Source organism: Balaenoptera borealis (assembly GCF_965194805.1).
Source record: "Balaenoptera borealis genome assembly, chromosome: 11".
NCBI lineage: Eukaryota > Metazoa > Chordata > Mammalia > Artiodactyla > Balaenopteridae > Balaenoptera > Balaenoptera borealis.
Window position 1 is genome coordinate 111,978,783 of NC_138868.1, and position 22,919 is coordinate 112,001,701.

At 57.2% G+C, this 22,919-nt stretch overlaps 1 long non-coding RNA gene across 1 annotated transcript; it reads left to right on the top strand.

The window, feature by feature from the left end:
• Window positions 1-5,639: 5,639 nt before the first annotated feature.
• Window positions 5,640-7,743, top strand: LOC309606210. Its single transcript, XR_014231703.1, has 2 exons — window positions 5,640-7,334; window positions 7,453-7,743. It is a non-coding gene; the product is annotated as an uncharacterized lncRNA (long non-coding RNA).
• Window positions 7,744-22,919: the final 15,176 nt, after the last annotated feature.

The following is a 22,919-nucleotide window of genomic DNA, read 5'->3' on the forward strand; positions in this document are numbered from 1 at the left end:
ACAGCGCCGCCAGCCCCGCCTCCGCCTCGCGCCTGCCCCGCCCCCGCTGCCCGCCCCGCGCCCGCCCCGCCTCCGCTGCCCGCCCCGCCCCCGCCCCGAGCGAGAGCAAGCAGCCGGCGGGACCCGCACAGCGGATGGTCGGTACCACCCTCGCGGGCTGAGGCGGGGCGCGAGGAGGGAAGGACCCCGGAGTGGTACCACCCTCGCGCCCTCCCCGGCCGAGGCGGCCCCGGTCCCTGGCGCTGGAGCTGGGCTGCGGGCGGGGCGACACCGCCAGGCCTCGCTCTCGGGAGTTAAAGCCCTCCAACCCCCACCCCGCCTCCATCCAGGCCGTTCCTGGCGCCCGGCTTGGCAGCCTTTCTCAAAGGGTGATTGTTTCCGGGCTGGGCAGTTGGGGGGGCGGTTCTCTGGGACCAGGAGGCAGAGCGGGAGAGTGGGGAGGGTGCGGCTCCCCCTTGGCTTCAGGCACCCGGAGAGGGAGATGGCTGGTGGGGGCGGGTGGTACCTGCCCGGATACAGGGGTGCCTGTGGGGTGGAGTTGGGGAGGTCCTTGGCTGTCGGGGCACTGCTGCCCTGTCGAAGGCACGCCAAGCTGCTGTGGGTCAGCCTCTCCACCTCCCCCCATCAAAGGACCCTGGACTTTCCAAAGAGAAGGCAGCAGGCCATCTGGGGGATTGAAGAGAGGAGCAGAGGGCCAACAGGTATCCGGAAATGTCAAGGGCTCCTTGGGCCAAGAAGCCCCTGCATGTTCCTTGCCTGTGTGTGCCGGGTGGGCTAGGGGTGTGAGTCCTTTGCGTGCGCATGAGGATGTATGGGGTACAGCTGTAGCCCTCCGTGGAGATACTTCCAAATGCTCTTTTGTCAAGTTGCCGGAGACTTAGAGGCCATCCTTGTATATGTCTTAAGGGTTTGCACTCCCAGCGGTCCTTCTCCTGGACATCTGTAGTCAGGGCCACCCTGGTCCTCCTCGCAGACCCAGGAAAGCCAGCTCCAGTAGGTGGGGTTCTGGCCCCAGGGGGACCGGAAAGATGTCAGTGCTTTTTAGTTGCTCAGAGACCTCCTTCCCTCACTCGGTGACTGACTCTCGACCCTCTGTCAGGTGTTTCTGGATCAAAGTGGTACCACTGGGCAGTGTGTCTCTGTGCACTGGGGGACCCCTTCCCCTGTCACCTTCTCTGGCCTGGTCAGTACGGAGCTAGGCCCTGCTTCTTGTGCTGAGTATGTGAGGCAGGTGTGGATCGGGGTAGGGGCTTCACAATCAGCTGCTTTGGTCAAGATCTTGAAGTGAGGAAAGGGTCCCACCGAGCATACTGTCTCAGGGACATTTGAAAATATAGTTAATTACTGCCTCTAGGGACAACTGTCCCTCCCTCCACTCCCTCTTCCATCCTTGTGTTTAATGGCCCTCTATGCCATCAGGGAAGTTCTGCCAAATCTAACCTGAGTACCTCCTGCTGCAGTGCAGGATCCTTTCTTCATTCTTGTAATGAGGCAGGAATTACAGCAAGTCCTCTCTGCTTTTTCCTTCCCCTGTTGGAATAATCCTTGCTCCTTGAGACTCTGCTGAGAGGCCCTCTCCTGATTCAGTGCTCTCCTTGCCTCCTTGTGGACAGTGGGGGTGGGGGGAAGAGGACCACGCAGAAGAGCCCGGGGGGGGGGTGCTGGCCTTCACTTTGCTTGGATACCCACTGCCTCCCTCCCCATTGAGTCGTGGTACAAAGGACAGGGCAGAAACCACCCAGAGACCTTTAGTTCTCTCTTCATCTTACAGACAGGGAAGAGAGAGTGTGGAGAGTGGGTGTGAGGACAGGACGGGGTCACCCCATCCCTCCATCAGTTCCCCCAGGATGAGGCACGGCCCCCAGCCGCTGAGCTCGGGAGGAGGCCATGTGGAGGCCTGGCTTTCAGGCCGATTCTGAAGGCCCTGCCTGAGTGACCCCCTCCCTGGCCGCCAGTCTCTTCAGGAGCAGTCAGTTGAGAGGTTGGACTAACTCTTCTGGTCCTGACTGCCGCGGCCAGGCCAGCGGGCCCTCTCTGCAGCTGTTCCCGCCTGCCCTCCCTTTGTCTAGCAGGAGGGGAGCCAGATGGGACTGGGGCGGGGTGGGGGTGACGGGATGTACCCTCACCGTTGTTGGAAGAACAACAGTGACAGTAAACCCTTTTCCAGGGACCTGTCTTGCAGTGTAGCCCCAGGTTCTGTTTATGGAATTTTTAAATTTTAATTTTTAGAGCCAACGTAACACAATAAAGTAGGATTAAAATTAGAATGATAAGTTTCGGTGAGGAGAGGACAGCTGCCGTTAGTTTCGGTGGGAAGTTTTGGCAACACCCCAAGTGCGTGGACACACACAGATGCGCACACAGCTATGTGGACACAAAACACGCACACAGAGGGAGATACACACGCAGACACACGCACCTACGCCCTCTGATACCCCGCGGGCACATGCGCATGCTTGGACCCCCCCCCCCCCCCCGCACACAGGCAGACCCACGTGTACACACCCACCAGCCGCCACAAAGTAGTCGCTGAACGCCTGCCTTCCTGCCCGTTCCCTGTCTTCTTGTTGGCCTGTCAGGTCTGTGGAAATCTCTCCCTTCCACATCTGGATTTAAAGTCCTGGCTCCAGACATCTGGAGCAGCCCCTGGGTCTCCAGAGTGACTGATCGTCCCCTCCGACCTCTTCCCCTGCCGGGACTGAGCCCCTCTTCTCAGAGGCCCCCAGAGCCTAGCGCTAAAGTGTTTAGTATGCAAAGCCGGGTCTGTCCTCAGGGACAAGCCTTTATGTGTTTATTGTGTAGTTAAGCCGGACGGGAGCCCTGCCCCGCTCTGGTCCTGGCCCAGCTCCTACATTCTGCCTCCCAGAAGGGTCCCGTAAAGCCATCATCTGCAATGCAAAACCCGTAAAACATCTGGGAGGGTCTGTGGGTTTTCTCCAAATCACCTGTGCCCTAATTTAGTATGAATAACAATTAGTTTGCTCTTATCAGCTAATTGTCCCCCTTGTGGGCTCCCTCTGCCTTGGCCCTCTTTCTGTAGGAGCTCGGTTTGCTCCTGATTTCTAAAGATGCTTCCTTTGCCGACAGCCCTTTCTGCTCCCCTGCCCCCCTTCCCCTCCCCCACCGCCAGAGGTGCAGGAAAGCCGCTGAGCCGCTCCCTGCCCGGCGGCTGGGATCCAGCGCCCCCCTTAGCTGTCTCATTGCTGGGACCCCCAGTTCTAGGAGTCACCCCCCCACCCCGGAATCTACAGCAGTGGTTTTGCTGATGTGAGTGTGAAGGTCCAGGGAGAGCCCTCACCACGTGCTGCAGGTGCACAGGCCTCCCTCTTGGAGGGTGGGGGGAGGAGGGGAAGCACAGCTGCCCCCTACCCAACCAGGGAGGCGGGGCGAGCTCCCCAGGCCCAGCCGTGCCTTGCGGCGTCTGGCGGACACACGTGAAACGCCCCGTGGTGGCTCGGACTGGCTGTGCACCTGTTGTTTTGGGTGGTTGAGCTCAGGGCCCAGAGGGAAAGGGAAGGAGGCCTTTTAACTCTTCTCCTTCACTGGGTTCTGGTCAGAGCTCTGGACCCTGAACATTCTTGTTTCCCGTGACAAATTGGAAATCATCCTTTGGTCACCAGGAAGCTCAGCCGCCCTCCCCTCTCCCTCCTCTCCTGGCCATCGGGCTGGCATTCTTCCCGAGCTGAAGCAAACTTCTGCGTCCACAGGAAGAGACCGTCCATGGCTTCAGACTGCTTCAGTGATGGAATTTTCGTCTTGCTTTGTTTTCCCGAGGCGGAGGGAGGTGTGAGAGGCGGCGGGAGGGCCCTGGACTTGGAGGGGCGTGTACCTGAGGTGAATGTGGGAAGAGAAAGCAACCCAGGTTGGCCCTTGACCTGCCCACTGCTCCCTGACTGCTCGCCAGAGCCTATTACCCCCAGTCCCTCTGGAGCCCCTTACGATCCGGGCCGGGGTCAGTTGCAGAGCAAGGCCTAGGTCCCCCAGATCGCCCAGCTCTGGCCCTGTGCTCTCTTCCTGCAGCCTCTCCGGATTCCCAGGCCCCAGGAGGTGGCCCGCCTTCCTCAAGTCCTGTCACACTTCTTCCTGTCTAACCCGGAGGCTCTTCTTGATGTGTGCACGCCTTCGTGTGCTCAGCTGACGATACGCACCCGTCATGATCTCCTGTGGTTCGCCGGGCACTGTTCTGGGTACCAGGATGTAGCAGGAAATACAGCCGTTGGCAGAGTTAACTTTGATTAGGCCCTTTGTGTGTGCCAGGTACTGTTGGAGTCTTCACGGGCAGTAACTAATTCCATGACGTAAGGTATTGTTTGTGAGGTGCCGCATATGCTCAGGCTCTGTGATAAACTTTATCCTGTAGGTCGGGAATCTGGGGCGACTATTCAGGTGATTTAATCAAGGTTGTGTGTGCAGTAAGTGACAACGTTGTCATGTGATGCCGGCAGGCTCGTTCCAGGACTCAGGCTGCCATCACCCGGATCGGCAGGTGGAGAGCTGGGGAGAACCCTTGGAGGGGCTCTTCGCAGCCGAGGGCCAGGGAAGCCCCCGTGGGAGGTCGTGGTCCAGCCGGGACCCGCAGCTGCGTGTGGAGCTGGAGGCTGGGGCAGGAGTGGGGATGGCAGCCGGCCAAGCTGGGGGAGGGGGCTCCCTGCGTTTGAGAAACAAAACGGAGCAAGTGCCGGGGCGTGGAGAGCAGGGGCAGCGCGGTGGGAGCCGGGGTCTGAGGACGCGTGTGTGTGCCTGACCCCCGCACTCCTGTCTTCCAGGCGGGAGCTATTCAGGAACATGATGGGTGTGGTCCTGACCCCCCTGCCCGGCCCCCCATCGGCCAGGCGGGGCTGGAGGTGCACAGCCCAGACCTTCGGGTCGGCAGAGCTTCTGCCGAAGTGACTGCCGTCCCCGGCCGACGCTCACCTCTGCTCTGGGATTCGGAGCAGCTGAAGGAGCAGCAACGTCTTCCCTGTGGGAACCCCTCCGTTCCTTCAGCCGCCTGCTAGCAGCTCTGATCGGTGCTGACAGGCAGGAAGTGAAAGCCCAGCATTAAAAGGTTTGACAAATCTTTTTGTGCTCAGTGTATCCGAAGCAGGTCTCTCTCCTCCCTCTCAGGATTCCTCAGGTCTGTGAATTCCTTCCTCCCTCCCTCCCTCCCTCCCTTCTTTCCTTCCTTCCCTCCTCTTTCTCTCCGTGGAGCCGAGAGAATGGCACACACAGGGCAAGGGATGCTCAGAGTTTGCTGGCCTGACGCTCTTCGTCACCCTGCACGTGGCCTGATCTAGTTTTGGCGAGTAGGAAAGAGAACTCACACTTGGGGCTTCCTGAAGCCTCGCTGATCTTGGGAAGCTGAAGGGTCTGGGCTTGATGAGGCAGTCGAGTGTGTCAGGATTTCTGGGAAGCAAGAAGGAGGAAGCGTGGGCGGGTGCACGGAAAGGGTGTGCACGTCGAGGATCAAGATTTTCCTCGGTGTTGGGAAGAAGTGAGGGGCCGAGGCTACTGGAAGCCTGGACACAGGCCAGCATCAGGCCCTTCCGTGAGAGCCCAGGGCCGGCAGCCCTGAACCTCCTGCCCAGACACGGAGCCCCCAGGCCAGGTGGCTGCTCCCCGGGGCCGTGCCCAGGGATGGCTGCACCCGGGCCTTCACCTAGGGCTGCTCCTGTCTGTGTACACTCGGCGTCTCTGCAGGGGAGTGGGTGACCTGTCTTCAAGCAGCCTGTGATGGATGAAGGGCAGGAGTCAGGGAGTCCTCTTATGGGGCCCTTGGTGTCAGGGCACACGTCTGACAGTCCTAATTCTCCAGCCCCGCTTTCTGCAGATGGATGGTCATTTTGGACTTTCTGATGTCTCATTCCTCATTCAGCAGGGCAAGCACCCTAAATCCCCAGCAATGTAGGGTTTACAGCCTCCCATGTACATAGGAGCGCTTCAGCACCAAGGCCAGCGCCACTCACACCACGTATGTTGTCGCATCTGGACACCAGCAGTATCGAGACTCGGGAAGCCCCTTGGGCTTGGCAGGAGGGCCGCATGTCGTGGGGGCCAGGCTCACATCCACAGACGGCCCGTTTCCAGGCCCCGTAGCTGTGTGTCTTTGAAAAGGACAGGACCTTCCTGAAAGTGACAGCCAGACGAGGCATTGAGTAGGACAAAGTATTTGGGGGAGGACCAGAGACGGTTGGGGGGCCCATGTTCCAGGTGAGGGGACGAGGGGAGCTCAGGAGGCCCATCAGCTGGTTCAGCCGTTGGTTGTGGTGTGAGGAGGCGGTGTGAAGGGTCTGAGCCGCCTGCGGTGAGCAGGGCGCGTGTCACGGGCCACGGTGGTGTTTGCCGTGAGTGGGTGGGAGGATAGTAGTGGCTCTTTCTGCCGACTGGGTAACATCTCAGATCCTTGAACTCCCAGGATTATTTTAGCCACTCAAAGATCAGTGGCTCTATGTGTTCTCTTCTTTCCGTTCTTCCTTTTAAAAAAATCACCCTCATTTGTTCATTCGTTCAGCGGCCGTTTATGGAGCACCTGCTGGTCTCTGGGCAGCTTGGTGACTTACCCTCTATGAGCTTACAGTCCAACATGGAAGGGGGCAACTAAAGACACACGACATGTGGGACAGAGACGCTGCCGTGACACTGGTGACGTGTTCTTGGTGCAGTGGAGATGGGATGTGGTCCTGGCTCAGGGCTCTCCACATCAGGTTCCAGTACTGCTTGCATGCTGGTGCCCACCTGGCGGGACCTGGAGGGGGCTTTCCATGGCTCAGCTGCAAGGGCCAGAAAAGAGGTCCCCGGTGGGCCATCAGGTTGCTGGAAACCCACCTTGAGAAGTGGCTTTTGCCTATCGATGTGACAGTCCGCCTGGACGCCTGTGGTCACCCGCACACCACCTGGCAGAACTCCACGGCCGCTACACGGGAAGGCCCAGCAGATCCCCAATTTGAAACCACCTTAAAGCTCCTAGCATTTTTCGAGGGGCGCTGGGATGCCCACATTCCAGATTAAGGGCTCAGGGGAAGGATGAGCGGACTTGGGAACACCACCAGAGATGCTGGGACGACCCGTCCTAATGACCTTTCTCCTTGTTCCCTAGTGAACCGCTATCATCTTATGAATTTCAGCAGACTCGCTTGCGGTAGACCGGGCTTAAGAAGCCTTCAGCAATGGAAAGTGGACATGCTAACTTCACACCTGGGCCCACAGAGGTGCACGGAGGAAAGGAAGCTGCCCCGAGCTGCATCGCGTGACCACTGGTCCTCCTGCAGCAGGCCCAGGGAGCCGGGACACGACGGCGGTCGGGGCCTCCTGAGGCTGAAGGCCGCAACCCCGTTCATTCACCGCAGTGATGAGCAGTGAATCTTTCTGCCTCTATGCAAGATCCCACAATTAAACAGGCAGAGAAGTGTATTTCATAAAATATGTATATTGTTTGCTTCATGCAAAAGCATTTTAATCTCTCTTAGCTCGTAGCCAAGATGAGCAACGGGGGGATCCGTCTTTCACTGCACATGGAAAAGGCTCTGGCAGCAGCGTCTTCCAGGGTGACCGCTTGTCCGGTGGTCGGCACCACCACTAGCGTCGCCACCATCTCCACTGTCCATTTGGTCAGTGGTGTACAATTTCACATTCGGCAGGAGAACAGACTGTGTCTTGCTCGTTAAATCAGCCCTTTCACCTGGTACAGTGTTCAGTACGTGCTAGCTGCCAAATGAATATCAGATGTTGTAAATGTTTATTAAAAATGAATGAATGAACAAATGAGGTTTCACCTATGTTAGGGTGTTTGTTTGTTCCTAAGTAAACCCCAGGAGATAGTCTCACCAGCCCCAGTCGTACATAAGGAACCGGAGGCCCAGGTGGGTACGTTGTCCTGACCTGGCCCTGTCTTGTGGTCTGACCTCCCAGGGATGAGTGTCCTGCTCTGGCCAGGCGTTCTTCCCCGGGCAGAATCTGGGCCCCGGCCTCCCTGCCCTTGCCTCCCTCCTGGCCCTGGCTGGGTGCCCCGCTGAGGGCTGAGACAGCCCTCACCCCACTGGCTCCCGCGTCCTATCAGACTAACCTCACCACGTGGATAATGGCTCCTGCCAGCCCAGAGCCTGGGGAGCGAACTCTTCATTATCAGATGGAGCTGGCACGCAAGGACAGTTGGACTAAATTGACTGTATTTTGCAAATCACCCAGCTTCTAATTCTATCTGGGAGATGGACTAATTTGAACAAGATTCAGCTTCGAAATGGAGAATCCCAGCCCTTGACCAGGAAAGGAGGAAAGGGTCTTTGTGAAATCAGGTGGAAGGAGGTTTGTGGGCTTGTGATGGGCACAGCGGCTTCCCCAGAAAAGGGCCCTGTGTACAGAGGAGCTAAGGTATGGTCGGGACAGGCCCCCACCACTCTCCGCTGCCCTGCTTTCTCCTTCTACCTGGACTTTGTGATGGTGTCGCAAAGCCAGCTCGGGGGGTCCTGGGCTTGTGTGCTGCCCCCTGGACCCTGGACAGAACCAAGGCAGTGGGCAGAGGTGGGATGAAACCCCTCCTACCTCAGAGTGAGCGGGACCCACAGGCCATCCGTCCAGCCCTGCAGGATACCTCACCCCTCAGGCAGCACCCCTGAGAGCGGCCTTTCCTGCTTCTGTTCTAGCCCAATGTCAGAGGCCCGTTGGCCTTTGACACAGCCCGTTCCAGCTCAGTCTTCTCCCTGAACTAAGAAGTTCTTTCTACTGAAACCAAAAAGTGCCTCCTTTTAACTCTACGGGCTGTGTCCTCGAGGGCGGGGCCTCTCAGGCCCCAGGGTTCTTATTTAGGAATCTCCCGATTCCGACTGCAGTCTGATGAGAACGTAGGTGCTGACTGGGTAGGCCCGAGATCCTGCATTTCTAAAAAGCTCTGAGGTGATTCTGCTGCCCCGGGTCCCTGAGGTTCACCTTGAGTAGCGAAGGCTTGTGGGCTTAGGACAGGGCAAGAGTTTGGAGGCAGTGATAACATCCATCTTTCGATTTCTTTTCACCAACATAAACTCCTACATTCCACTAAATTCATAGCAAACAAGTTTTATAAATTCGCAGATTGTTGAGTCTGGAGGAGACCTCCTTCTAAAGAAATCTTGCTTAAATTTTTTCATCTTGCAAATGAGGAAACTGAGGCCCAAGAGGGTCGAGAGGTTTGCCTAAAGTCACAAGGCTGGCAGAGCCAGGAAGGCTGGGCTGAGCCGGGGCCTTTTCTCCTCGGCTGTACTGCCTTCAGGCGTCGGAGGTCCGAGGAGTGGGTGAGAGAAGGCACGGGATGTGGTCCCCCAGCCTCTGTGTGTGGGCTCCTCTCACTGATGGCAACAGGATTCGGAATGGTGGGGCTTAGTTGGTCCTGCCGGGGAGAAAGGGATGGAGACGGGTGAGTGAGAGGAAGGAGGAGGGCTCAGGAGAGGTGGGAAGAGCTGTGCAGGGTGAAAGCAGGAAGAGGGTGAGGTGACCAGGAAGAGGTGCTGACGGTGGACGGAGGGACGAGGGGACCGGATCCCTTAACACGTGTTGGAGAAAGTGGGCCGGTGCTTCCGGTCCCGCAGCACATCCGGCCCCGCGTGGTCCTCACCTCTGAGCAGCGTTTCCTGGTTACTTACCTGCTTCCCCACCTGCATGCAGTGAGCGTCTTGACGGTGGGACCACAATGGGTCCACCATTACTTTCCAAACCTAACTCAGGGCCTGGCATACAGCAGGTACTTAATACATATTTTTCGAATGCTTGAATACCTGAATAAATAACTAGAAGTAGAGGTCAAAATCTAGGACCGTACAGCCTAATAAGGAAAATTTGATTACTGTCGACATAAGAAAAATATCTTGATAGGAAAGTGTGGTGAAAATGTGGCGATTAGACCTGGGGTCACCAAGAGGACTCATGGGTTTTGGACACACAGGATGAGGGAGGTTGAAGACTTGACGGTAACGCCTAGGTTTGCGGATCAAAGATTTAGGGGAAGATGGGGAGAGTAAGATTTCTCAGGAGAAACCAAGGGTTCTCTTCTGGGCGTTAAGTTTGAGATGAATGCTAGATATTTAGGGAAGGTCTGAGGAAGCTGTTGGGTGCGGCCGGTCTCCCTGGGTCCGGATATGCTCTGGGGGCTGTAGGGGTGGCCCGGGTCCCTGCCCAGCCCTGCGGCGGAGAGCTCGCGGCCCCAGGCCACGGGGTAGGGGCAGGGCGCCTCCCTCGCGGAGCTGTGCTGGGGGCTGACAGCGCACCCCCAGGGCTCACGGGAGTTTGCTGTGGCTCAAGGGACCTCAACGGCTCGAAAGGCCCCGCGAGGCAAGTACGGGGCAGCATCGGAAAATGGAAACACACCCGAGGGTGACAATGACCAAAGCACCCAGAGCAGGCGGCTCTACCAGAGGACACGGGGAAACTTCTGGAACTGAAAGTCATGTGTTCCGAGTCGTAAGATTCAGTGGCTGAAGGGAAGAGGAAGGTGGCACCTCCTGAGAAGTGAATTAGTGCCTCCGAAGGTCAGTGGAAGAAATATCTCAAATACGGAGCAAAAATAATGATCTGGGAACTGTGAGGAGAAAGGAAATAAGACACTTGGAGGACAGATTCCGGAGGCTTCACATGTAAACAGGAGAAGTTCCAGAAGGAGAAAGAGGGACAGATGGAGACACAACACATAAAGAAATAACGCAGGGACATTTTCTTGGTTTGTCAAAAACCTTGAGTCTGGAGATTGGAAAAGCTGGCTGAGTCCTAGATGGCACTGGCGAAAATCCACCCCCTGCCCCCCTACCCCGGCGATGCTGGGGGATGGGAAGCTCGTCTCACCCCCCTGCGTCCAGTCCCCTCAGAGCTGGAGAGAGGAGTGTCTTTACCCCAGCACGTTGACGCCCTGTACGCTGACCCAGGAAGAGCTTGGGCGTCTCCGGTCTGATGGGTCCCATGGTCAGGGTGAGGGTGATGGGAAAGCCAGCGGCTTTAGACCTCACCCAGCCGTGGAGGCAAGACCCAGGCCTGGGGGTCCTGGACATCAGCCCATGTACCCACAGAGCGGGTAAGGGACCAAATCCCAGATGCTTGTGGAGGCAGGTGGCCTAGGAGCCCGCGTCTGGGCCCGGAGGGTGTATTCCAGATGCTGCGGGCTCTCCCTCGAGGCCGCGCTCCCACCGCAGGGGCCGGGGGCCGGCGTCTCTAGGCCGCGCTCCCCTCCCACCGCAGGGGCCGGGGGCCGGCGTCTCTAGGCCGCGCTCCCCTCCCACCGCAGGGGCCGGGGGCCGGCGTCTCTAGGCCGCGCTCCCCTCCCACCGCAGGGGCCGGGGGCCGGCGTCTCTAGGCTGCGGGCGAGGCTTGGTGATGTGGAGCCGTGCTCCATCCCGCGCGCCCGGCGGGATCCGGGCACCAGGGCAGAGACGCCTCAGCGTCACTTGGCGTCTCCCCGGGACTAAGGGACCAGGCAGAGCTCTTTGGAAGAAAATGGGTGGAAGCCACAACAAAGTCACCCGACAGGACAGGAAGTGCCGGAGCTCTGCACAACCCGGAGCCCTGTGACCGCTGACCAGCCGGGACCCCCATGTTCTGCAGCCCTGCCTGAGCCGGCGTGGGTGGACCTGGAGCTGCGCGCTGCGGGAGAGGGTCTGAGGCCCCAGCGCCTGGGGATGGGCCGTCAGGGGTTCGGACGCGGTCTCCCCTGCTGGAGGACCCGGTCCTGCTCCCCTCTGTGCTGAGAGCCGGCCCCCCGGCCCCCGGGCAGCCGCTGCGGGACGTGGGCCGTTGGGCCCATCCCTGTCCTGCCCTCGGGAACTCGTGCTCAGGAGAAGCAGCCTTGTTAGCTGCCGTGCACAGCACCTCGTACAGTGCAGAAGTCAGTCCCACACGTCACCTCTTTATCCCGGGGATGTTCCGTCCTGGCCGCTGGCACCACCAGGCGGGGCAGGGGTGACTGTGAGCCCTCTTAGGGTCACTGGGGACCGAGGCCCTTCTGCAGGCGGAGAGGATGAGAATCTGAGCGCTGCCTGGCCCAGTCCTCTGCACCCCCGAGTCTGCACCCTTGTCCCCGTCTTATGTGTGAAACCTGGGGCCCCTAGTCTTTGGCTTTGGGCCTGCGTCGCGTACCTTGGACGTGGGAACGGGGTGGAAGTGGCAGCAAACCCCTCAGAGGTGGACCTAAGGGGTCTCGTCCGCCTCGGCCACGGCTGCGAGGTGCGTTGCTGCCCCTCAGCCTGGACCCCAGAATCACCGCGTGTGGAGTGGACCCCCCGCGCCTGCCCACCTGCAGCTGATCTGTGAGGACAAATGGCTGCGCTGTTAACCACGGCGGATTTTCGGGCCCGTCTCTGCTCTGCAGGATGAGTACGGCAGCGGCTAACGGATGCTCTTAGAGAAGGAGTGTCCCCGAGTTCTTCATCCACTTCTGTGAGCAGAAGAGTCCCTGAGGCTGTTGTGAAGACAGACTCTCAGGACCCCAGGGGAGTCTGATCGACTAACTCGGGAGGGCCCAGGAATCTTCATTTTAGCATCTTCGTGCTTCGTGCTGCAGGGCCAGATGCCTGCCTGCTACACACCGACTGGGGACAGGTTCCCAACCAAGGGCTTTGCCTCTCAGAGTCCAGGTGTTTCCCCTGCAGCCCGGGTTCCACAGGGCAGTGTGTGTGTGTGTGCACGTGTGTGTGTGTGTGCACGTGTGTGTGTGTGCACGTGTGTTGCAGGGGCACGTGTGCGTGGTGGGGGACGTGTATGGGGTGCAGCTTGGGCCCCCCTCTGCGCGCTGTGCCTGGTGTGGTTCTAATCGGGCAAATTGTTCCAGGAACCTGGTTAATGCTGTGCTCGGTGCTGCTCGCAGCTGCAGCTTCGTGAAGGCACTGCCCCTCCCGAACACACACACACACGCGCACACACACGCACATGGGAGATGGCACTTTTCTCTCTGCAAAGATCAAATTGGCCTCCTTGTTGCTAGCTCAAAGCAGCTGTTTATTTGTTGTTTTCATGTTTTCAACTGTTGTGATGAGGTCTGCTTCCTTCTCCTCTAACTGAATTACGAGTCATTCAGCTCCACACAGGCTACAGAGGAGCTGGATCCTCCCGTCGGGTGGGCCTCGGACTCCTTCTCCGTGCTGCAGCCCGACTAGGCCAGCGCAGCCGCGTGCTTGGGCGCCGAGGGAAGGGTCAGAGCACAGGGCTTCTCCGCTGAGTCTGCCGTCCTTCGGCGTCTCACCTCCCTGGGAGGGCAGCTCGGACCGAAGGCTGAGAGGAGCGTGCGGTCCCCGCACCCATCCTCACGCCCACATGGTGTGAGAGTCAGGAGTGTGGGACCCACGTCTGCTCGGCCTCGGGTTCTGGGTCCGCTGGCCACGTTGTCTTGGAGCTTCTCTGGAGCGTCCATAGCCAGACGTTCCCTCAGTTTTCCCACTGCTGAGCCCTGGCCTCCACCCCTGACGTTTGGTCCGATCTCCACGTAGACACACCCAGACCCTCTCCATTGCCCCGCTGGGTCCAGAGGAACCGTTTGTACCTTCATAAGTGAGTGGGTTGCTGTGTGACCCTAGTCATTGTTTCCCCTCTCTGAGCCTGTCTCTCTTTAACCCTGGAACGGGGTGGCTGGGCTAGATGAGCCATGTCTAAGATTTCTGCTAACTCTAAATGTCTTTGATTGGCATGTATGGCTGTGTCTAAACTTAGTGACTTCTTAGTAATTCTGCAGTGAAATGGTTTGGCGTTGTCAGTTTAGCAGCGTGGTGATAAAGGTCCTTGATCCTCAGGTATATTAGGAATGGCGACCGGCTTGATAATATTCAAAGGGAGTGGGGCTTCCCTGGTGGCGCAGTGGTTGAGAATCTGCCTGCTAATGCAGGGGACACGGGTTCGAGCCCTGGTCTGGGAAGATTCCACATGCCGCGGAGCAGCTAAGCCCGTGCGCCACAATTACTGAGCCTGCGCGTCTGGAGCCTGTGCTCCGCAACAAGAGAGGCCGCGATAGTGAGAGGCCCGCGCACCGCAGTGAGGAGTGGCCCCCGCTTGCCTCAACTAGAGGAAGCCCTCGCACAGAAACGAAGACCCAACACAGCCATAAATAAATAAATACATAAATAATTAAAAAAAAATATTCAAAGGGAGCTGGGTAGACTCCGAACCAAGGTCTCTAAGATCCGAAGTTGACTCGGCATCAAGTACACTGGGGGTGGTGAGGTCAAGAGACCGGGTGGAGCAAGGCAGCCCAGGGCGGGTGTTAGCAGCAGGGAAGATGGGCAGATGGATCCCGGAGGCCGGAGGCTGTGGGCAGTGGAGGTGGGCTAAGAAAATGAGAACACTGGATATCATGATATCAGTTCTTCCCATATTAACTCACAGGTTTAATTTTTCTGCCAACTCTGATTTTTCAGGGGGAGGGGAAGAAGGCACAATATTTTTTAAGTTCATTTGAAAAAATATACAGGTGAAAATAGCTAAGAATTATGACAGAGAAGTTGACTGATGGGGGGTTTGTTTTACCAGCTATTAGAACAAACCATAAATCACTACTAACGAGGACAGTGCAATAGTTAAGGAAGAGGAGAGAGATTTACAGCCCAGGATCACCGGGATGAGGGGCCTCAATGTGGGAGGGCGTGGGTGATGGAATAAATACTGCTGGGAAATATACGCAGTTTAGAACCTCACTTTATACCATACATCAAAAATGACATATGTTAATGGGAAAAAATCAAACCATATTGACATGAGAAGAAAATTTAAGTCAGTGCTTACCTCTAAGTGAAAAAAGATATTCTAGGCATAAAAGTGCTTATGGGGCTTCCCTGGTGGCGCAGTGGTTGAGAGTCTGCCTGCCAATGCAGGGGACACGGGTTCGAGCCCTGGTCTGGGAAGATCCCACATGCCGCGGAGCAACTAGGCCCGTGAGCCACAACTACTGAGCCTGCGCGTCTGGAGCCTGTGCTCCGCAACAAGAGAGGCCGCAATAATGAGAGGCCCGCGCACCGCGATGAAGAGTGGCCCCCGCTTGCCAGAACTAGAGAAAGCCCTCGCACAGAAACGAAGACCCAACACAGCCAGAAATGAATAAATAAATAAATAAATTTATTAAAAAAAAAAAAAAAAAAAAGTGCTTATGGAATAAATAACTATGCATTTGATTATATTAAGAAATCCTATATATCAAAAGGATTCTACAATGAAAAGACAAAACAATGGAAAACTTACAGCTTTCAAAACCAAAGAATGAATTATGCTGACACTGGTTAAAAAAATTACTAAAACCCCAATAGGAAAATAGGCAAATATTATAAATGGGCAGTTTGAAATACCAATGACTAAGAAGGTGTTGTATCAAAAATGTTAATTCTTCTTAGAAATCAAATGCAAATGAACAACAATGAGATACTATTTTCACTTACCAGATGAGCAAAGATTTTAAAAGTATACTTTTGTTGTGCTTCGGTGAGTTGAGGACGTCCTGATACCCGTGCTGTTTGCTGGCAGGGGATCACTGGTAATATCTTTACCTAAACGATATGGACACACGTGTTTAGAAGCCTCTATATATGTACAAATGGTCTGATTAAATAATTCTCCTTTGTGTTTGAGAGTCACACACAGAGGTTCATCACGGTGCTGTTTGTAATCACAGCCCAAGTGTTCATTAATTCTTTAAGCCGTTGATTCAGTAAATATCAAGGTTATGTTCTAAATCTGGATCAGATGTTGGGGACACGCTGGTGAGTAGAAAGCACATGGTTTGTACATTTTGTGGAACTTACCATTTAGTGGGAGGCAAGCAACAAATGAGTTAACAAACAGCTAAGAATTGCTCAGCAATTATGGTAGAATTATGGTGACTCCTTACAATAAAATTTCATGTGACCGTAAATGTGATGTGCGTGTAGAATGGCTCCATCCATCTGTCCATCCAACAAACAGGGGTTGAAGACCTAATGTACATTGGGGACTCTGCTAGACTTGAAGGACACAGTCGTCAAAACGGGCACAGTCCTGCCCTCAGGGCCCCACACAACCAGGAGGTTCTACGACTGTTGATGGGGACCCTGTAGAAGAGGTACAGGACCAAGGTGGCCGCTGGGAGAGGCCATTCCTTGAGAGGTGAGTGGTCAGGGAAATCTTCCTGGAAGAAATACCATCCCAGCTGGGACACCCCAGATGATAAGGAACGGGAAGAGAACCGTGTCACCATCAGACCCCAGGGAGGGTTAAGATAATGCAGGACACAGGATGTACGTGTAACATGATACCAAGGGCATAAAGATCTGTGAGCCGGACCAGGGGGAAGTCTGCTGAAATGTTACAGAGCTGGTGGGGCCTCCCCTGCCCTCTCCTCTCTGTGGAGTCCAGCCCAGGCCTGACCACTGCCCTCTTTCCCCAGGTGTCCCCTGGGAACCGCTGGCCATTGGCTGCAGTGGCACCCAGCCCAAGAGGTGGTCCTCTGCGCTCCAAAGCCTCCTGTCATTAGGAAAGTGCCCAGAGCAGCGGGGGAAGAAGAGGCCTCCCTCCCCACCGGGGAGAGAAGGTGGGGAATCTATTTCTCAAGAGGAGCTGTGCTCAGGCGGCCTCGATGTTTCCGTGTTGTTTGTGATAGAAATCATCTCTTGGAATACAGAGCAGGAAGGTCCACATGCGGTGTGAGATGGGCTGAAGGCCAGGAGCTGGGTAGGGGAGACCTGGCGGGGAGGTGCGGGACACACGTGTTGTGCCTTCCCTGTACCCCTGCAGCCCCAGACCCGCTTCTGATGGGGGAACTCTCCTCCCCGCCCAAGCCACTCCCGGGATCTAACATGCCACGGCTGCCTGTTTCCAGGAACGACCCCAGCTCTGCAGCCGCGTGTTCCAGGTGTCCTGAAGCCTGGCCCTTCTGACCTGTCCTCCATCTGGAATACCCTCCCCTTTCCCCAGCTGTGCCGGGAAAGCCAACTCGTGCTGTAGGATCCTGTGAGAAACCTCACTTCTCTGTGTGTTTGTGTGGTCTTTCCTGATCACCCCAATTCAAACAGGCATTTTCCTCTAGACTGTCTGGCATTCGCTGTCAGAAACACTCATTTGACATTTATCACATTCTGCCTTTTATTGCCAGTTATTTGTTACTGTTTGAACTCTGCCCCTGCCCCCCGGTGTGCAATGCTTTTCTCTCTACTTAGGAGGTGACCCGTCCCTCTTCTGTCCACTGAACCTCCCAGGCCCAGCTCACAAGCCCCCCGCCTGGGCTTCCCCTCTGGCTTTTTGTGAATCACAGTCTATTTTTATTCACCAGAATGAATCCCCCGCAAGGCTAGCAACTATATCTGACTTATCTTAGTGTTTCCAGAGGTTTCCAGCTCAGCGATGGTGTGATGAATGCCGAGTCAGCACTGGGAGTTTTTGAGGACCGTTTGATGTGTCCTAGGTTATAGGTTGGCTGCATCGTGCTTTTTTTTCCCTATTGCATAGAAAGTACTGTGCACGTAACAGGTGCTTAACGAACAGGAAACACTATTAGTTGTGATGTCTGTGTTGATAACACCATTACCAACATTATTGTTCAATGCTGTGGCAGAGGCTGTCAGGAAGAGGCAGGTGCTTGGTCCATTTCTCATCCTGGCCAGGGGAACCCTGTCTGGAGTCGTCCCTGTTCACAGGGAAGATGCCAAGGCAGCTGGATTCCAGCACAGCCCTGGCCTGCGTCTGGGGGCTGGTGCTCCGGCCGGCGTCCAGCTGCCTCACCAGACAGGGTGCTTTTATGAAGCGCCCTAACCCTAACCTCCAGCGGGGCTGTCTCGCCCTGTGAGGGCCGCAGGTGCAGGAGCAGAGCCTGGGTCTGCTTCCTGTCTGCCCGCCGGCCCGGGTGCACGTTCAACTAGGGACCATGGAGGTGGGATTCCAGGAGCCACCAAAGTGCCCGAACAAGTCTAGGGGGCGTAGAACCCCTCTTTACCTTTCTGACTTGACTGTTGAGACAGGTCTGAGCTCTGGGCCTGGCACCAGCCTGACGGTTTACGTGACGCTTTCAAAGCCGGTGGCTCCCCCGTCCCGTCTCCCGTGAGCGTCTTGGTGCTGGGAGCTGGCTGGACCCACAGCCGTTCCACTGAACATCTCAGCGAGGAGAAAGAAAAACCAAACAAACCAAACCCCCTAAACTCCAGCTCAGCAGAGCCGTGCTGCTGACTGCCTGTATTTATCCTGACAGTTCTGTTCCTTGTCTTTCTCCCTGAGTAAAGCTGTTCTTTTGATCCCAAAATTCTCAGAGAGAAGCGGGGCACAGAGATAATTATTTTTTAAAGTTGCTGAGGCGTCACAGCCATAGAGAGTCACGCCTCCATACGAGGGCAGATTCTTCGGGAGAAGGTCCCCAAGCTGTCTCCCGGGCCCTCGGCTGTGAGCGTAGTTGTGGGCAGAGGTGAGATGGCACAGGTGCCTGCAGGGTGGTCCTGGCCCCTGCCTGCTGCTCGGACCCCAGCCTGCCTGGGCTCTCGGGAAAGCCCTCACGTGATGCGTTTGGGTCCCGCTGTCCTGGCAGAAAGCCTTGTTGGGTGACAGTTGTAAAAGGACCTGGGGGTGGATCCAGGGCCCCTCGGAGAAGGGAGAGAACAGGCAGCAGCTGTCACCGGGTGACGGGAGAGCAGAGGAGGGAGACAGATGGAGATGCGTGTGACTCCACAAGAAGCGAGCCGGCTGGGGGCGGGTGGAATGGGAATCAGGTTTCTCAGCCCACACAGTTTCTTCTATCAAACCCACCATCCTGGAGAGAGAAATGGGTGACATAATGTCCGTTGTATGTCAGGGAAGATTCTGGAAAGCATGGTGGAGTATGGAACCCGTTCGTTCTTGGGCTTGCCAGCCTGACCCCTGAGCCAGGATTGTGGGAGGAGCTTGACCCCAGCGGGGACTTGGCTGGGAAGGGCTGTCTCTGGCTGGGCCGAGCTCTGCAGCCTCTACCGCAGTTCTGAGGCCATGCTAACTCTTCTGGATCCCTTTGGCCGGACCCCCTTCTTTATTCCTGGCCCCCTCTTCCATGCGGGTTCAAGGGTCACACAGCTCTGGGTGAGATCATGGGCTGCCCCACTTCCTGGAAAGCTCATTTGACCTCCTGGAGCATCTGTTTCCCTGAGGGTCCAATCAGGTAACGTGGGCAAAGCCCCCGAAGTCCCTTTCCCCCAGGGGTCGTCCTGCTCGGAGCGGTGCAGTGTCCTCTGGGCCCTGCTGCCCATTGGTGGGCCTGGTTCCCTGGTTCCGGGGAAGCCAGTGTGGCACTGGGGGGACATTTCTACCTGGCACGTTCTGAACCACTTCTGTGATTCCAGAAAGCACAAAAAACAGAACCCGGCCCTTGGTGACTGGGGCAGGCTGGGCCCTGTACCGTGAGCCCGCGTGGCGGGCCGTGGAGGGCCAGCATCACACAGCCGGGTGGGCAGGACTTTCCGTGCACGTGGGTTGGGAGGTCCAGACTCTGCAGCCCCGGAAGGTAAAGTCTCGACCGTGAGCCAGCCCTCTGGGTACCAGTGGCTTCTCGAATCATCCAGAGATAAGGAAGCGGGTCTAATCTCTCGCTGCAGTTTCCCTGAGGCTTTTGCTGCTCTTTCTGCAGCATCAAAGCCACGTTAGTGAGCCCAAAGCCCCTTTGTAAATGGTCTGACTCTAGGGTCTGCTCCCTGGGGGACCGTTTGTTTGGGGGCTTGTGGTGGATGGGAGGACTGGAAGCTTCTGGAAAATGCCCGTGGGCTGGGTGTGTTCCAGCCTCTGTGTTCCCATCTGAGAACGAGTGGAAAGTTGCCCAGTTTTCTGGGCGGGTCCTAACACCCATGGCCTTTCTGTCCCACGTCCTCACAAACCTGGCTGAGCCTTAAGATGCCACGCAGTGGACATGTGGAGGAAAGCGTCACTCCCCGCGACCCAGAGATGAGGGACCACCTCCCTCATCTCCCGCCAGCACTCCCCACCCTGCTCCACAGTTTGCTGCAGGGACCCCTCCTGCTTCCCCCAGGTGGTGGATAGAGAGGGCTGATGACACATTTAATGAGTTTAAGGAAAGGATGAGAAAGAGAGAGATAAGAGGCCCTTCACAAGCGGATCCCCATCCAGGCCTCAAGGACAGAAGACCCAAGGCCTGCGGGCAGGGGAGGAAGCTGCCCACGCTGAGGACAGGGGCCAGCCCTGCTCCCGTCCCCGTCCCCGTCCCCGTCCCTGTCCCCGGGCGGCCCGCAGCCCTGCTCCCGTCCCCGTCCCCATCCCCGGGCGGCCCGCAGGCCTACCGCCCGTCTTCCCGCAGGCCTACCGCCCCTGCACGGAGAGTCAGGGAGGAAGAACGGCTCATCCGTCGCCATCTGCCCTACAAGGGTCGTTTCTGTCTTAGAGCATCCCCTGATGGCCTCTGCCACGTCCTCCGCGGGTGGGGCCTCCAGCAGTGCTCTGGTGGGCGGTGCTGCCCCTCGCTGGGGGCTTGAGGAGGGTGGAGCTCCCCTTCTCTCTGTCTCTGGGTTGCGGGTGGCGCCCGGGGACGTCTCTGTTCTCTGAGTTCCCGCAGAGGGCTCGTCCCCCGCTGCAGTTTCATGCTCTGATGGTACCACGGGCAGCAAGGAGGGGCCCCCCTCCCATTAAGGGCAAAGGCCAGCTCTTCCTCTTCTCCTAAGCTCCAGGCTGGCTGTATGTCCAGCTCATCGTATTCAACACAAAACTCATCACCTTCTAACTTTCCTGTAGTTTCTGGCATCTTCATTCTCCCTGTCACACCCGAAACCCCAGAGTCACCAGTGACCACGCAGCCCCTTGCCCACCTCCATCCAGTCTTTGTGTCCAGCTGGTGCGTCCTTCTCACCTCCTGCCACATCCTTCCCGCCAGGCCCAGCCCTGACTCAGGCCCTCTGGCCGCACCTCCGCGGGGCAGCGATCCCCTCCTGGGCTCCCTGCAGACGCGGGCAGATTGATCATCCCGAGGCTCTCCTTTGATTACAGCACTTTTATAGACACATAAAAAAGAAGCAGTTAGGCAGTCAGTCATGGTAAATGTTAGCCATCTTTACAGATTTTTTAGTGCAGCCCATCAAAATTGCCACCAGCCCTGAAGGCCCCACATTTCCAGGGTCCAAGGGAGCACCTGCCCGGGCAGGAGGCAGCAGGCACCTGGGGACACGGGCGCAGAGCCGGCTCTGAGGGCTGTGTCCTCTCCCAGGTCTGACCTCACACGCCGGGGCCGGCGCTGACCCACCCCAGGCCCGCCCCTCCTGGGTCCGCCCAGAGCCCGCGCTGGCCTCCGGCTTGTTTCACTCAAGAGGGATGAGCAGTCGCTCCCTCTGGACCCTGTGAGCTTCCTCCGTGAGAGGCCATACATCACAGCGGTTAAAAATGTGGGTCATGGGGTGTCAGTCTCTCAGCTGCTGGATGGGGGAAGCCTGGGGTGTCCTCGGGATGCGCTGGGGTGGGCGGAGCAGACAGGCATCAGCAGCAGATATTAACCGACCAGCAGGGGAGCAAATACACCCACTCCTTGATGGGGCTGGATGGAAATGGAGCCAGGATTTGCTGGGGTTGGGCTACGAGGGGTTGTTTTCTGTTAAAACCCAGTTGATGTTGCTGCCACACATGGTGATAATGAAAGAGCCAGCACTTCTGAAGGAATGAAGGCACTGGGAAATAAAAACAGTTTGGTGGGTTCTGGAGTCAGACTCCCTGAGTTTAGAACCCAGCTCTAACCCTTACTGGCTGTGTGACCTTGGCCCTGACACTTACCCTCTCTGGGCCTGTTTCTTCATTTGTAAAATGGGTATAAAACAGGGTTGTTGTTTTGAATGAGCGACTCAGGACCTGAAAAGCGCTTTGGCACAGCAAGTGCAGCCGTGGGGAGGGGTGCAGGGGGATGGTATTGAGGGCAGAGGTGCTGCAGTGCATGGTCTGGGTAGGAATGCTGACCAGCTCACCCTCTGGCTGGCCTTGTTCTGAACTTGCCTCCTGCACTTTGCTTGCGTGGGTCTGCTGCTCCAGGCAGGGTCTGCTGTGTGTCGTCCTGACGCCCCATCTGGGCCTGCGCCCCGGGTACGCCCCTGCTCCCACCCATGGGAGGGCTGTCGAGTTTGGTTATCTAGCATCTCCACCCCAGTGAAGCCTTCCTCTGGCCGACTCAGCTCGCCGAGGCCTCTGCGTCCTCTGGTCCCAGGGACTCACTCTTGGAACTGTCCCCTCGGCGTCGGGTGTGGCTCCTAGAGCTGCGTGTGTCAACGCGGCTGGACCTTGTTTTCCCGGCTGGTTTGTCCATGTGCTGTTGGAACGTGGACTCTATGCAAATTCCTCCTTGACCCTGTGGTGTGCAGTGTGACCCTACGCACGCCAGGAATTCTGTCTGATGGATGCTAGTTCACTGCCAAGACCGCGTGCTTGCTGCCTGGTGGCTGGGGGACTATGGGGCGGGGGACACGCGGGTCCCCCTGCTGCAGGACCACAGGCCTGAGGTTGGCTCTGCCGCCTTCTCTCACTGCTGTCCCCCAGAGCCACCTGCGCAAGGGTCAGAGCCAGCGTGGCCCAGCAGGCTCCTCTGCCCCTCGCTGCCCCACGTGGAGCTGGAGGAGGGCTCCCGGACGGGTCCACGAGACGGGAAAGTGGACGGTGAGCTCAGACAGGGATGGCAGCCCCCTCGGCTGTGCAGGGCCTGGCACTGCAGACGCACACGTGTCTCCAATGTGGACTCGGCCTCTGGGCTTCCGAAGCCGGCGGCAGCCCGATCTGGAGAGTCCTTACCTTGGAGGGCCATTGGGAAGAGGCTGGCTCCGCCGTGTGCGTCAGCCCGCAGGAAGCAGGCTTTCTGTGCCATTAAATAATTAACTTGGTGCTACACAGAGAAAAGGCTTTGGTGTTAGTAAAAGGCTTCAATTAATTGCTTTCACTTTAGCCATGTTCTGCGTCTCCAGGAGGAGACAAGAGAGAGGGAATGCGGGTTTTGAAGCCGAGCGAGAGACACATCCTCATAAAAGGCGACAAATGCCTTCTTCCCGTCAAGT